The sequence below is a fragment of the Trichechus manatus genome, unplaced genomic scaffold, assembly GCF_000243295.1.
Source record: "Trichechus manatus latirostris isolate Lorelei unplaced genomic scaffold, TriManLat1.0 scaffold00018, whole genome shotgun sequence".
Classification (NCBI taxonomy): Eukaryota; Metazoa; Chordata; class Mammalia; order Sirenia; family Trichechidae; genus Trichechus; species Trichechus manatus.
This window is the reverse complement of record NW_004443954.1, coordinates 10,366,702-10,383,211: the sequence shown is the minus strand read 5'-3', so window position 1 is coordinate 10,383,211 and position 16,510 is coordinate 10,366,702. Positions and strand designations below refer to the sequence as shown.

The 16,510-nt window shown below is 41.6% G+C and overlaps 1 long non-coding RNA gene across 4 annotated transcripts in view; it reads left to right on the top strand.

Moving 5' to 3' along the window:
* Positions 1 to 16,510, top strand: part of LOC111819773 (uncharacterized) — a 207,752-nt gene that overhangs the window by 26,222 nt on the left and 165,020 nt on the right. Inside the window, exon 2 of one of the 4 annotated variants that reach the window (XR_002823344.1) lies at positions 7,983 to 8,173. The exons of the other annotated variants lie outside the window; for them this stretch is intronic. This is a non-coding gene — a long non-coding RNA (uncharacterized LOC111819773). The remainder of the gene's footprint in view (positions 1 to 7,982; positions 8,174 to 16,510) is intronic. 4 annotated transcript variants of the gene reach the window in all.

Sequence of the window (16,510 nt, the reverse complement as noted above, 5' to 3'; positions counted from 1 at the left end):
AGTCCTTTGGACTAATCTTTTCCTTGTATCCTGTTCTCTTCATTCTCCCTTGCTCCCAAAGTGATGAGACCAGTGGAGTATCTTAGATGGCTGCGCACAGGCTTTTAAGACCCCAGATGCTACTCACCAAGGTAGAATGTAGAACATTGTCTTTATAAACTGTGTTATGCCAATTGAGCTAGATGTTTCTGAGCTTATTCTTATTGGTTCTTCTTTGTAGAAGACGTTTTGTTTATTCCTTGCCGCTCTTATAATTCTCTCTTTGTCTTTGTTTTTGGCAAGTTTGATTATAATATGTCTTGGTGATTTTCTTTTGGGATCTACCGTGTGTGGGGTCACTGAGTTTCTTGGGTAGATATCGTGTCATCTTTCACGGTATCAGGGAAGTTTTCTGCCAACAAATCTTCAACAATTCTCTCTGTATTTTCTGTTATCCCCCCATTCTGGTACTCCAATCACTCTTAGGTTATTCCTCTTGATATAGTCCCACATAATTTTTAGCGTTTCTTCATTTTTTAAAATTCTTTTATCTGATTTTTCCTCATATAAGTTGGTGTCAAGTGCTTATCTTCAGTCTCACTAATTCTGACTTCCATTGCCTTATTTCTGCTCTTATGACTTTCTATTGAGTTATCTAATTCTGAGATTTTATTGTTCATCTTTTAGATTTCTGTTTGTTCTCTGTGAATTCTTGTAGCCTATTAAATTTGTCATTATGGTCCTGAATAACCTGCTTAAGATCCTCTATTGCTTTGTCTCTGTGTCCTTGGGGTGTTCTGTGTTTTGCATAATCTCCTTCCTGATCTCTTGAAGAGCTCTGTATATTAATCTTTTGAATTCTGCCTCCAGTAATTCCAAAAAGTTCTCTTCCTCTGGAAGGTTTCTTGATTCTCTAATTTGGGCACTTGCTGAAGCCATCATGGTCTGCCTCTTTCTGTGATTAATATTGACTGTTGTCTCCGAGCCATCAATAAATTATTATATTTATTTATTTTATGTTTGTTTACTGTGTCCTAGCTTCTTGTTTTGATACACCCAAATTGTCTGCTCATGTGAGCTAGTTTTATTATTGGTGTCTTTGAAGCTCTCACATCCTGTCACCAGGTTGTTAGAGCTTGTTACTAGGTATGTGAGCCCAGGAGTCCATTTACTTTTCCTGTATGGATTCAGCTGAGGTATCCAGGTAGTCGATCACCAAGTGTGTGGTGCAGGCTCTCACCTACAGGCCTAGACGGGCAGGGGTGATTGGAGTAGGCATAGGTATCTGGCTGAAGTACGGAGTCAGGCACCGAGCAAGGCTGACAGCTGCCTCTGAGTGTCTGGGAGGAAAGCACGTCCCTGCTCCCTAGAGTATGTAGTTGATTGGTTTTGCAGCCAGATTATGGGTACCCAGTGCTGTTGGCTGTAAGGATTGGGAGACACCACTTATTCCTGGACCTCTGTTGTGGGTTGCTAAGTGGTGTGGGTGGAGCAACCAGTCCTCTGGCCTCTGATGTGGGTAGGTAAGGACCCTGCTTAATGGGCAGGGTGGTGTCAGATGTCATGAATCTGCCACTCCCCCTTATAGCTGATATAGTTGAAAATAGGCTTCATATACCCTGTCGTACTATGCTAATGAGGGCCTACACTGTTGAAATGGGCCCACACAGGTCTATGCAGGGGTGAAAGGCATTCAAAATCCATGGACCCGTTATGCCTGTGCCTAGGCAAAGGGGGTGTGCCTTCCCTGAGTTCCTGGCTTAGGGGGGCTAGTAGATTATTTTTTCCTGTTTGTTAATTTGTTCTCTCTCCAAGGCCAGGAGAATGGCTCAGGGCACCTGATAGGTCCTGCTTTGGCCCAGGGGGTGCGGCATCTGCTGAAGCTGGACCAGGACTGGTGCAGTGCGGAGATGGTGCAGTAAATGGGGCAGAGGTTCTTCCCAAAAGAGGTGTTTTTTTGATCCATATGGTAGGTTAGACACATGTACTTATCTTTGCCGATTCAGCACCGCTTCTTACTGGTTCTGGAGGGTTGAGCAGCCTCTCTGCTGCTCTGTCTCTCCTGATGTGGAAAATGCATCCCGAGCGCCACTGCTTGCCTCACTGCGCATGCCAGCCAATCCAGCCTGCTGCTTGCCAGTGCTGACCAGGTCAGGTCTGGCAACTCCTCACTGCTTCTGAACCATCTCTCCCACCCCCTGCCACTCAGTCTGATTCCTCAACTTTGCCGTTGATGTTCAGGGCTCCTAGATTGTCATATATAATTGATTCACTTTTTTTCTTCTGGTCTTTGTTGTAAGAGGGACCACAGGAAGCATCTGACTACTCTGCCATCTTGGCCTCATTTCCCCCAGGTGATTCTTATGTGTAATAAATTTTGAGAACCACTGCTTTACTAGTGGTTCTCAGAATTAGTCCCTAACTAGCAACATTAGCATTGCCTGGGAACTTGTTAGAAATGCAAATTCTCAGCAGGGGTTCGAACCAGATCTAACCAGTTGGAAGCCCTGGTTGTACATAAAGTTGCCATGAGTCAGAGTTCACTCCACCAGCAACTAACATACAATGGTTCAGTACAATTTCACTTTTCCTGGCCCCAGAACTATCATGAGCATTCTGGTGGAGAGTTACAATTGGCACATGAAACTTAGACTATACTAAAGTAGAAGGTATCATGCTGTTCTAGCTTTGTAGGTAAAAAGGCAGGTTGGCGCCATTTGGGAATCTCCCTTTACATTGGATCAGGGATGTAACCTGGGTAAGGGTGGTGTTACAATCCCACCCTAATCCTCTTTAACACAAAATTACAATCACAAAATGGAGGCCAACCACACAATTCTGGGAATCATGGCCCAGCCAAATTGATACACACATTTTTTGGGGGACATAATTCAATCCATGACACGAGCCCTGACCATTTTCTGCATTTCGCACTCCTCTGTGGTAGTGATAGAGCTATCAAGTTGATTCTGACTCATAGACATCCTGTAGGACAGAGTAGAACTGCCCCATAGGGTTTTCAAGGATCGGCTGGTGGATTCAGACTGCCGACCTTTTAGTTAGCAGCTGAGCTCTTAACCACCGCACCACCAGGGCTCCAGTAGTGGCAGAAGCAGCACTAAACTCCTGGGTAATACTCATAGGGAGCATCTACCTTCCTTCCTCCTAGAAACTCAAGGCACAGATGAAACATTCTTGTCTGAGGCACAATAAGGGCAGTATAACACAGCTGAGCCGACAGCATTGTGAAAACATGTAGAATTCTGTTTTCCAAAATTTAGGAGGCTAATTTCCCTTCTACCCTTGGTGCTTTGATTAGTGGCATTTCCCTGGGGCCAGTTTCCCACTTTCAAATGTAGGATAAAACTAAGGAAAGCAGGCGAAGATTGAATGAAATATGCAAAGTTCTTTGAAGCCATTCCAAATATCACAATGCTTTGGCAAAACATCTGGCTGACTTTTTTACTTTCCACACAGACGGAGCGCTAGAGCCAGGTGTGAGGTGAATGGTGCCATGCATTATATTAACTCGCATGCCCATAGCCTTGGTGTGGCTTCACAAGTCACTGTGCCAGCAGGGTTAGAGGGTAGATCTGCCTCCTCACTTTAACAAGGGTCCATTTGCAGCAGGAAGTCAGCCCTGCCCACAAGATGCAAATGAAAAATATGATGCACATTTCATCAATATAAATCCAATTTCAAATATTAGAGCCTTTGAGTTCGGGTCTTACTTTAAAAAAATGTTTGACTAGTTTTGAATTTAATAAGTTATTCCTTCTTTCCCTACCACATGGGCAGGAAGAAATGTTTCTTTAGTAGCTTATTCATGGGATAACCCTGGCTTCCGTCTTGCAAAGCCAACCTGTTGCTTTTGGCTAAACAGATGTTTGTTATTTTATAATGCCTCATTTCTGGGGCTTTCTAACAGCTGCTTCTGTTTGCTACTTTGCATTTTCTCAATTTCTCTTCATGATCATGTAACCAAGTGAGACTTTATTTGTTCATTTATTTATTTTTTTAGCTTATTAATGTATTGCCATGCCTCTTGGCTGCAAAAATGTGATACAATCACCGGGGAAAGAATTCAATAATTGTTGAGAACTTTCCCTGCCAGCTTACAATATTCAAAAAAAAATCTTATTTAAAAAATCTCAAAATATAGCTTAACCTTCTACCCTTAAGGCCAGGAAATATACATGTTTCTGGACTAGAGAAAGATTGCTTTAAAACTGGAATTATTTTAAGTCTAGGAATTATTAACAGTATCATGCTGGCCCAATTTGATCGACAGGAGGAAAGATTGAAAGAGCCTAATACTGTCACTCTTGGATTCTCCAAGGTCTTCGGAGTATTAGCCTTTTCAGGGATGATGGCAATGAAAGGTCAGTCTCATTTTGTCTGTTTTATTTCAATGGGCCTAGTTTTAGTTAGGGGAAAATGATGTAGCTATCAGAGCAGAGATCTTTACTGGTTGGAAAATACTTTCTTTTATGTAGTTGACATTTTTCTGAATACCTCCTACGTGTCGTTGTTGTTTGCTGACATCGGGTCAGCCTCTGCCTCATGGCACCCCATGCACAGTGAAACGAAAGCTGCCTGGTCCTGCACTGTCCTCATAATCGGTTGCAGATTGGGCTCTTGGATCTATAGGGTTTTTCACTGGCTGATTTTTGGAAGTAGATTGCCAGATTTTTCTTCCTAGTTCATCTTAATCTGGAAGCTCCACTGAAACCTGTTCAGCGTCATAGAAATACACAATCCACCACTGACAGACTGCTGGTGGCAGTCCATGAGTTGTGTTGACTAGGAATTGAATCTGGGTCTCCTGTATGGAAGGCAAGAATTCTACCACTGAATCACCAAGGCCTCCTTGTGTACCATAACCTGTGCCATACTATAACAACATCTTATTTCAGCAAATATTGTAGATCACAGATTAAAAAAAAAAAACCATTGCTGTTGAGTTGATTCCAACTCATAGTGACCCAATAGCAACTCAGGAGGACAGAGTAGAATTGCCTCATATGGTTTCCAAGGAGCAGCTGGTGAATTCCAACTGCCAACCTTTTGGTTAGGAGCCATAGCTCTTAACCCCTTAAAAGAGGCTACAGATCCTGTCTGGGGAGATAGAAGATTGTCAAAGGCAAGAAGAACCTGGGATTTTACCTTACTTGCAAGTTAACAAGCTAGCCTGTTACTGTTTCATGGATACCAGCAGAAGACATGAGACTCCGAGTCAGAGACGAAGGGCTTTATTACTCATGGCGCAGCAAGTAGCACAAGCATGATGTTGGCACCAGTTCCCTATAACCTCTAAGTCCCATGAGGTATGAGTGTGGGCCTAGATGAATGCCTGCACATGCCATGGTTTGCATTACAGGAAAGAAACACTGGGTTCAGGAAATTTACCACCCTTACAGTGAGCAGCAGAAGAAAGTCCTGGCAATCGACTTCTGAAAAATCAGCCAGTGGAAACCCTACAGATCACAATAGTCTGATCCCATTGTGCATGGGGTCACCATGAGTTGGGGGCTGACTCAATGGCAGCTAACAACAAGAACAATGAGCAGCAAGCAAGATGCTACTTCAACCCTCAAGATTGCTCTCTGCAAGTACAATACTGAGAAATAGCCAGGGTAGAGTTGAGGCTTTGCATTCTTGGCATACCTGGAAAGAATGTGCAGGCATGCTCAGAGCCCTTGATGGATTGCTTCTCCCAGCAGAACCTTTGCTGAGATCACTGAGAAGATGATACTTAGGCTAGGGTGAACAGATATTTGATGAGGGCAAGAAGGACTCATTCCAGTCAAAGGGAGCAGCATTTGCAAAGGCCCTCACGCATGAGAGAGTACTGAGATGTTTCAGGAACAGTAGAGAGTCTGGCATGATTGGAATGGTGGTGGTAAGGCTAACCAACTAGGCTGGCCACCAGTCATCCGGGGCTTTGCATGCCATGTATATTATGGAGTGTGGCTTTTTGATCTATTTTAACTGAACCAATTTCAGAACATTTCAAGCAGGGGAATGACATGATTGAATTTTATTTTCTATTATCTGGTGGTAATGTGGAGAATAGACTGGAATCAGAGATAAGCTACCTTGGCCTTTGACCAGGTGTCCGTGGAACACCGTACCACTTGTAAATTATTGTTGTTACTGTTTTTGCAGGATTGTGTATGTAACAGTATTTACCATTGTTTCTTTTTACTCTTACATACCTCCCAATGTCTTCCTTTGCCTTGGTCATGTTGTGCTGACATCCCCCTTATTGTGTACTGCCTTTTCCTTCACCCAGCTTAATAAGTGTCTACTATCTAATTAGTGATTTTCCCTCCCTCCTCCTCCCATCCAAGAAATATTTCTTTCTCTGTGTAAACTTTTTCTTGACTTTTTATACTGATGGTCTCATACAATATTTGTCCTCTTGTGATTGACTTGTTTCATTCAGCAAGATGTCCTCCAGGTTCATCCATGTTGTGAGGTGTTTCGTGGATTCATCGTTATTCTTCAACGTTGCGTAGTGTTCCACTGTGTGTATGTACCATAGTTTGTCCATTTTCATCCATTGATGGGCACCTAGGTTGCTTCCATCTTTTTGCTATTGTGAACAGTGCCATGATGAACATGGATGTCCATATGTCTATTCGTGTCATGGCTCTTTTTTCTCTAGGATATATATCTAGTAGTAGGATTGATGGATCATAAGGTATCTCTATTTCTAACTTTTTAAGGAAGTGCCATACCGTTTTCTACAGTGGTTGTATCATTTTACAATCCCACCAGCAGTGTATGAGAGTTCCAGTCTCCCCACACCCTCGCCAGCATTTGTTGTTTTCTGTTTTTTTTTTGATCATTGTCATTATTGCTGGGCTGAAATGCTATCTCATTGTTGTTTTGATGTGCGTCTCTGTAATGGCCAATGAGCACAAGCATCTCTTCCTGTATTTGTTGGCCGCCTGTTCCCTCATCTCCTGAATGGATAATTTCAAGGTGCATGTTCTTCCTTGGTTCCTCAGAGTTCCCCAGAAGGATTACGCTCTAGTCCACAGTGGTAATGAGCTTCCTTTCCTTTCCTCTCTCAGTTCCTTACTTTCCCACCAGTGTTCCCTGGGATTACTTCTCAAGATGCTTGCACTAGAATCCTTGCTTTAGAGTCTGCTTCTGGGGGAACCCAAAGTAAAATACTAAGTATATCAAATGTAATCAATCGATTTATCAAGTACATGTGGAATATTTACTCTGTGTTTGGCACATTGATAGATGGAGGATATAGTACAAACAAGTCAGACATCGTTTCTGCTCTCATGGAGGATATTTAACAGGGAAGAAAGGCATTAAGCAGATCACAAGTGACATGAGTGTCACAAAGGAGTGGGCTAGCGAAGGCCTTTCTGAGGATAAGAATGGGAGTTAGCCAGATGAAGAGGGTTGGGGAAAATGTTCCAGGCACACGTAACAACTCCAAAATAAGGGTGAGTGTGGTGAGACTTTGAGGGACTGGAATAAATCCACACAGCGCTTGCAGAGTTAGAGGAGAGTAGTTGTGCTAAGTCCTGAAATCTCCCTTCTAGGAAGGACTTGGTGCCTAGCTGTGAAGTGTTTGCTCAGCAACAGCCTACAGCTGTCAGCTCCTTGAGGACTGCCTCAGCTGCAGAGAGCCTCCTCCCTTGCTCAAAATCATGCCCTTCCTGCAGGAGCTCAGATCCCATAACTGAGAGAAAGCGATGTAGAGGCCCGGCCATTCTGGCCTGGTGGATGACATTCTGACAGGCAGTACTTGCCCCAGAGCTCCCAGCTGGGTGGCTGAGGCATTGTTGGGTCTGCATGCCAGTTTAATTGCTTCCCCAGGCCAATCCACCTCCCTCTCCCTTCTCTTCACGGGTGTTGATCCCTAATAGACATCTTGCTCCCCAAACCCTCTGCCTGCATCTGCTTCCAGAGAAACCAACCTCCAACAGAGGTTAAACAGGAAGGCTTTGTATTATTTGTGATGATATTTCCAGGTTTCTCCTAAAACAAGGAGCAAACGAGGGTCCCTGTGGCTGGATATGGATGGAGCCTACATACGATGACCTAAAGTAGCTTTGGAGTCTTCATCGAAGGATCTACGCTTAAGTTTGCCTTTGAGAAATTCTGGATGTCAGAGAAAAACTCAGGAGGAGTGAGGATTTGTGATGAGATTCAACATTTTGGGGTACATTTAAAAATACATTTTATCTGTTGTACATATTTTTCTAAATCTGTTTCAAACGATAACATTTGTATGTGCCTAAATTAACCATATAAGTAATATGTCCATTTGGATTTATATGGTCTGTAGTCTCTGGGATTCCCCAGGAATGTAAGCAAAAGGGAATATCATAGAAATATTTTTTTCATAGAGGATATTATATTGCATATTGTTGGCATTTTCAATTTTATGTTCTTGTTTCGGGAGTAGACTTTTAAAATGATAATTAGATGCTACTCCAGTGGGTGCTTTAAAAAGCATGAAAATATTAAATAACTTGATGAATTTTTAACTTACATTCACTGGAACAGAGGTATCTATACTCCTCTGTTCTTATTTTAGGGTGTATCAGTCTGCCCCCAAAATACAGATACAAGATTTCCTTCCTACCTTAATGGTCCTTGGTGCGACAGAATCCTGTTCTCATCACGTGATATCCTGAAACACGTGAGGGATGGTGGGATTCCAATCACTAGATGACCAGAGGCTTCATGAACGCTGTTGCTATGAAGGCAATGAAGCTGTTGCCCTGTGGAACCAGTTGGGCTAGTTGCTCCCCATCAGCACAGCGCCCTCTAGTGACGCTCCTCACAGCCATCCCTTGCTTGGTCTCAGGCCTGAGGGCTTCCTGACTTGGGGACCCATCTGAGGATGAAGTCCAGGAATCCCTAACCTAAAGCACTTTTTCCTGTCCCTTCCCTAGTTACTTCCTCAGGTTCTGAAGCCTCCTCTAAGACCATAAAAATATCTCAGTAAGTGCTCTGTTCTCCACTTGAGTGTGAGGGGTAGCATACTATTTTTCAGGGCCTTACAGGTGATTTCAGAGAAAATGTAAATAAAAATACAGTTACTTTCCCTGCCATATAGCAAAATAGGCAGAAGTTTGAATATGTGAAAACAAAAGCAATGCCATTTACATGAAGTTCTAGAACAAACAAAACTATGGTAATTAAAATCAGGAGAGTGGTTGATTCTGGAAGGGGGTTGACTGGAAAGGGGCATGAGGATCTTTTCTAAAGGGAAGGAAATGTTCTTTTTTCAAAGTTTATTTTGTTGTTGTTGAGAATATACACAACAAAACATACACCAATTCAGCAGTTTCTACATGTACACTTCAGTGACATTGATTACATTCTTCGAACTGTGCAACCATTCTCACCCTCCATTTCTGAGTTGTTCCTCTTCCATTAACATCAACTCACTGCCCCCTAAAATTCCTATCGAATCTTTCAAGTTGCTGTTGTTGCTTTGATCCCATATAGATAGTTCTTAACATAGCATAATGCTCAAGGCAGAAAATTTTGACTAGTTTAGCTAAACTATTGTTTGGTTATAAGAAGACTTCAGGGGATATTTTTGGTTTAAGTTTTAAAGACTACGTCAAGGCAATAGTTTCAGGGGTTCATCCCACCCCCCATGGCTCCAGAAAGTCTGGAGAAGGAAATGTTCTTGATGAGGTGGGCATATATGTTTGTCAAAACTCATCAAAGTGTATGCTTAAAATCTATACATTATATGTTATATAAATGAAAAAGATAAAATTAAATGGCAAAGAGCTCAAAAATGAAAGGGAGAAAACTATATAAAAATCATTACAGCAAGATTTAGATTTTAAAACTGGTTTTAATTTTCTGACTTAGGGGCAATGATATGAAAGAAACTCTCATCAGTATGCAGCCCTAAAAAACATTTTTAGACAGAGTTAATTATTTCTTATTAGAAATTCAGGACTTTGTGTAATACAAGGTTTTTTTGAGCAGAGAAAAAAAATTGCTTGCACATTTCATAATTTAGAGTTACTAAATTCATAATAAGTTAGATGAAATTTGGTATGAATTTCTTTAGCTTTCATCTTTAGCTGACACTCAGTGTTTCTACCTACAGAGTGGCCACAAAGTTTGGGAATATAGGTGATTCTATGCCCAATTTGACTGTGCTAAGGGAAGACTAATTAGTGCCTGGACTTGACAGGCTAGAGGAGATCACCAGATAGCACCACCTCACGACCCGGAGTGGTGAGGGACCGGTTGGATGACAGGGTCTTGTGGAGTGTCCCGCATGCTGGCCAGATCTGAACACTCTTGGGTAGGGTTGCTGGATAAAACCAGGACACAGGATGCAAAGTTAAATTTGAACGTAAGATAAGCCAACAAATCATTTTTTAGTGTAAGGGTGCAAGGGGTAGAGTCCCTGGGTGGTGCAAATGGTTAAGTGCTGGACTACTAGCCAAAAGGTTGATGGTTCGAACCTATCCAGAGGCGCCTCGGAAGACAGACCTGGTGAACATCTTTCTAAAGGTCACAGTTCTACTCTGCACACATGGGGTTGCCATAAGTCTCAGAATCAACTTGTCGGCAACTAGCAACAGCAATGTGCATGGGGTGATCATATAATTGTGGGATGTATACGCATGAGACACACTTGCATGGGATATAATTAAACTAAAAATATATTTGCTGTTTATCTGAAATTCAAGTTGAACTGGGTACCCTCCTATATTTTTATTTACTAAATCTGGCAATCCTACCCGGGAGGTATGCTAAAAGGGCGGGTTTTTTTTGTTTTATCAGTGAAAAATCAGATACAAATAAACTGAGGCTGTGGTTCTTAAAAGTTAGCGTGCATCAGAATCACCTGGTTGTCGTTGCTGGTTGCCGCCCAGTCAGCTCTGATTCATGGCGACCCTGTATATAACAGAACTAAGTATTGTTTGCTTCTGTGCCAGCTGCATGAACTTTGATATGTCTGCGCCCATGCTGAGGCTAGCGTGTCAATCCATCTCATCAAGCGTCTTGGGAATCAGTTGAAGGGCTTGTTAAACCACAGACGGTTGCATCCAGAGTCTCTGATTCAGTAGAGCTGAGGTTAAAATTTGCATTTTTTAACATTCCCAGGTGTTGCTGATCTTGTTAATTCCAGGGATCACATTTTCAGAACTACTGATCTGAGTTGAGGTATTACAGATGCATGAGCAGGGATTTTTAGAAATGCTATGTTAATGTATCATGTTCATTGCATTTCTGCCCAGCACATTAAACTATGCATTGCTAATGAGGGACAGCACATCAGACATATTATGTATTGTAATGTAACGTCACTAAATCATTTATTAGGTATAGTTGCCTATGTTTCTGTTCTTTGTGGCTACTCTATAGGTAAGTTGTTTGCCTCTGTAGTGAATGGAATGCTTGTTAATGAGTGTGAAATTAAAATTCCATATTAAAATTAGAATGAAATTATAATTTTGAGAAACTCATAAAATAATAATATCAGAGACCGTTTCTTATGTCATATACTAAATATGTAAGGAATTCTATTTATATTTTATTGAACACCACCACAATTTCCAGAGCAAATTATGGCTACATACAGCCTTCATACAACTTCAGGATTTTGGGAGTATCTAGAATAAAGTTTCCACATCATGATTTTTTCCAAAGATTCCACATGGCAGAAGGTAAAAGAGACATTTGCTTGTGCTGTTCATAAAACTGGTAATATTCATAGGATATTTAAATGTTTAAATATTTAAATTAACTTAGAAGTTTGACGTTTTCTATTTCTACCATCAAGATTATTATTTTTTTTTACTTTTCTATTTATGGACTTATTAAAATTGATTTAGATTTCCTCTTTTGAGGAAACGGTATACGCAGGATCAAAATACATTGTCAGGGAAAGAACTTAAGAAGGGTACTAGAAATTTTTGCTGGGCCTCTGAGGTTCCCTGGCCACTGTTTGGATATTGTTGATCTATCACCAAACCAAACCAAACTGCTGCCAGCGAGTCCATTCGACTCAACTCATAGTGACCTTATAGAACAGAGCAGAACTGCCCCAGAGGGTTTCCAAGGCTGTAAATCTTCACGGAAGCAGACTGCCACATCTTTTTCCCGCGGAGCTGCTGATGGATTGGAACCACCGACTGTTTTGGTAAGCAGCTGAGTGCTTTAACCACTGTGCCACCAGGGCTCCTTTTGATCTACCACAAATACATATAAAATCAAAAGACTATCTTATTAGAGATATCTACTGAAGTATTTATGAGTGAAATGATGTCTAGGATTTCCTTTAAAGTACAGCAATGAGAAAAGAAAAAATTGGAGAATAGATTAAATGAGTTGGGCCAAAAAAATGTTGCTAATTGTTGAAACCAGCTGATGGGAACCTGGGGGTTTATTACACTGTATTACTTTTGCATGTGTTTAAAAATGTCTATAATAAGAAGTTAAAAGAAAATCTAAAGACTTGGTTTGTGTTCTCAGCTTTGCTTCTAATTGAACAAGAAACTATACTTAAATCACTTAAATATTTTGTGCCTCAATTTTTACAAGTGATCATTTAGCAATTAATGAACCAGCAAGTGATTATTGAGCTGGGCTTAGTGTGTAGGTAGCGTTCTGATGTTACTATCTAAATTCCCAGAGATGTTGTCAGATTACTGAAAAGCATAATGCACTTTAAGAAATAAAAGCCACTTTAGTATCTCATCACAAGATCCACTGTTGTAATTCTTGGAGTGTAAATGCTTGGAGCACAGATCTTTAGGAAAATGAAGGTTCCTAAAGACATCTCTTTTTGTTTTGTTTGAAGAATAGTTATTTCGGTTAGGTATCTGCTGAGATAGCAGCTGCTGGACTCCTATGTTGAGAATAGGACAGAAAAAAAAAAGTAATCTCTTACACATCTTGGCTCATTTTGTATTTCTGAAGGAAAAGCAAAGCAACCTTTAAGATGTCTAAATACCATCTGTATCTACTACACGGTAAGAGAATTTAACACGGACACGTTTGTGTTTAATTCCCAGAAGGCAGGTAAATAAAGAAGGTGAAAAGTAAAGGGTAAAGATATGCAAGTTTGTGTGTCTCTGTGTGTGCATGCGCAGTTTTAAAATTTTTGGATTACAATCCTGGGCGTGGCTGTGTGGCGTTCTGCTAGAATGGAGGAGAGGAGCTCATCCTTCTTATTTGTAGACTTGAAGCCATGGGCACGGTTCAGGTGCAGAAATGGCCTGTGGTTTGAAGCCCCGGGGAATGGAATGTGACCACAATGCCTGGTCATCAGCAGAGTAGTGATCCATCTGCACATCCCTGACTGGAGCTGAAGAAGTGGGAGGAATGAAAGGACTGCCAACTAGGGTAAGAAACTGCCTTGCACGCCAGTGGAGCCGGGGTAGACATGAGTACCGTATGATAAGTGATGTTGTTGTTCGTTGCCATTGAGCTAGTTCTGACTCATGGCAACTTTATGTATTGTTGTTGTTAGGTGCTGTCGGGTCCGTTCCGACTCATAGCGACCCTCAGTACAGCAGAATGAAACACTGTCCAATCCTGTGCCATGCTCACAATTGTTGTTATGCTTGAGCCCATTGTTGCAGCCACTGTGTCAGTCCATCTCGTTGACTTTCTACCAAGCATGATGTCCTTCCCCAGGGACTGGTCCCTCCTAATAACATGTCCAAAGTATGTAAGACATAGTCTCGCCGTCCTTGCTTCTAAGGAGCATTCTGGCTATACTTCTTCCAACGCAGATTTATTCGTTCTTCTTGCAGTCCATGGTATATTCAGTATTCTTTGCTAATACCATAATTCAAAGGCATCAATTCTTCTTCAGTCTTCCTTATTCATTGTCCAGCTTTCACATGCATATGAGGCAATTGAAAACACCATGGCTTGGGTCAGGCGCACCTTAGTCCTCAAAGTGACGTTTTTGGTTTTTAACACTTTGATGAGGTCTTTTGTAGCAGATTTGCTCAATACAATATGTCCTTTGATTTCTTGACTGCTGCTTCTGTGGGTGTCGATTGTGGATCCAAGTAAAATGAAATCCTTGACAACTTCAATCTTTTCTCCGTTTATCATGAGGTTGCTTATTGGTCCAGTTGTGAGGACTTTTTTTCTGTTTTCTTCACAGTGAGGTGTAATCCATATGGAGAGCCCTGGTGGAGCAGTGGTTAATTGTTTGGCTGCTAACCAAAAGATCAGTATTTCAAATCCACCAGCTGCTCCTTGGAAACACTATGGGCAGTTCTTTTCTGTCCTATAGAGTTGCTATGAGTTGGAATTGGCTCGACGGCAAAGGGTTTCTTTTTTTTTTTTTTAAATAAATCCATATGGAGGGCTGTAGTCTTTGATCTTCATCAGTAAGTGCTTCAAGTCCTCTTCACTTTCAGCAAACAAGGTTGTAGCATCTGCGTATCGCAGGTTGTTAATGAGTCTTCCTTCAATCCTGATGCCTCCTCCTCCTTCATATAGTCCAGCAGATTTGCCCAATACATTATACCGTTTGATTTCTTGATTGCTGCTTCTACGGACATTGATCGTTGATCCAAGTAGAGTGAAATTGCTGACAACTTCAATATTTTCTCCATTTATTATGATATTGTTTATTGGTTCAGTTATGAGGACTTTTGTTTTCTTCATGTTTAGGTGTAATCCATACTGAAGGTTGTAATCTTTGACCTTCATCAGTAAGTGCTTCAAGTCAGCTTCATTTTTGGCAAGAAAGGTTGTATCATCTGTATACTGCATGCTGTTAGTGAGTCTCCCTTTAATCCTGATGCTGTCTTCTTCATATAGTCCAGTTTCTTGGATTATTTGCTCAGCAATACATATTGAATAAGTGGTGAAAATACAACCCTGCTGCACACCTTTTCCAATTTTGAACCATGCAGCATCTCCTCGTTCTGTTTGAGCGACTGCCTCTTGACTTCCTGAATCTTTCGAAACTCTTTCCTATAGTTATTAAGCTATTATTCCTAGCTAGAATGTGCATTTCATACAAAGAGGGCTAGAATCCTTTCATAATGTGGTGTGTTTGAGCTGTTTCCCCTCGAATGGACAACTAGATGAGAGCATTTCTAGCGGGGGCACGCAAGAGAGATTGGTTTTAGTAGGAAGAAGACAGAGAAATTTGGAGTTTGAGAAGTATGTAGGACAGCAAGCCAGAGAGGGTGCTTCAGCTGGGGATGGGAATGGAGATGGGGTTTTTCTGGGCAGCAGGAGGCAACAGAAAGTGCTGGTTATATAGAGGGAACAGAGAGGCTGACAAGAGAGAAGTACTGATGTGAACTTTACAGTTTTGCTGATGGATTACCTTAGCAGGAGACAGTATCCATCACACAGTAGTTATTGAGTTTGTTGAATAAACGCATAAATTCCCCTGAAACATAGATTTTCTCCGGGAGATTTCTTGTTTGCCATAGACACTAGATGGTAAGCGTATCAAACTTTTTTAGTCTTGTCAGTTTAGGTTTTTTTTTTTTTTTTTTTTAATTGCTGAGATGTTTCTCCAGTTAATGCCCTTTTTTTTTTTTTTAATTAACTCCCCAATCCTCCCTGTTCCCCCATCCCCTGGTAAGCACTAATAGATTGAAACAAAAGATTAGTGCTTAACAGAGGCTGGGAGGTGGCGCCCCCGTGGCTCAGTGATGAAGAGCTCAGCTGCTTCACCAAGAGGTTGGCAGTTTGAATCCACCAGCTGCTCCTTGGAAACGCTATGGGGTAGTTTTACTCTGTCCTGTAGGGTCGATATGAGTTGGAATCGACTCAACGACAATGTTTTTTTTCTTTTTTTGGAGTCCCTGGTTGGCACAAATGTTAAGTGTTCAGCTCCTAATCGAAAAGTTGGCAGTTTAAGTGTACCCTGAAGCTCCCTGAAAGAAAGATCTAGCAATTTACTTCCGAAAGATCACCAAAAACCAAACCCACTGTTGTGGAGTTGATTCCGGCTCGTAGCGACCCTATAGGACAGGGTAGAACTTTGTCATAGGGTTTCCAAGGCTATAAATCTTTATAAAAGTAGACTGCTGCATCTTTCTCCCACAGAGTGGCTGGTGGGTTCAAACTGCTGATCTTTTGGTTAGCAGTCCAGCGCTTTAACCCCTGTACCACCAGGGCTCCCCCAGAAATCAGAGCCATTTAAAACTCTGTGGAGTACAGTTCTAGTCTGACACACATGGGGTTGCTAGGAGTCAGGGTCACCATGAGTCGGAATCAACTCAAAGGCAACTAGCTTAGTCTTACGTTTTTTGTGTCTGACTTATTTCACTCAGTGTAATGTTTTCCAGCTTCTTGAATTATTTGCTCAGCATACAAGGTTTTCACTTGCTAATTCTTTTCAGAAGCAGACTGCCAGGTCCTTCTTCCTAGTCTGTCTTAGTCTGGAAGCTCAGCTGAAACCTGTCTTCCATGGGTGACCCTGCTGGTATCTGCATACCAGTGGCAAAGCTTCCAGCATCACAGCAACATGCAGGCCCCCACAGTACAACAAACTAACAGAGAAGCTGGACTATATGAAGAA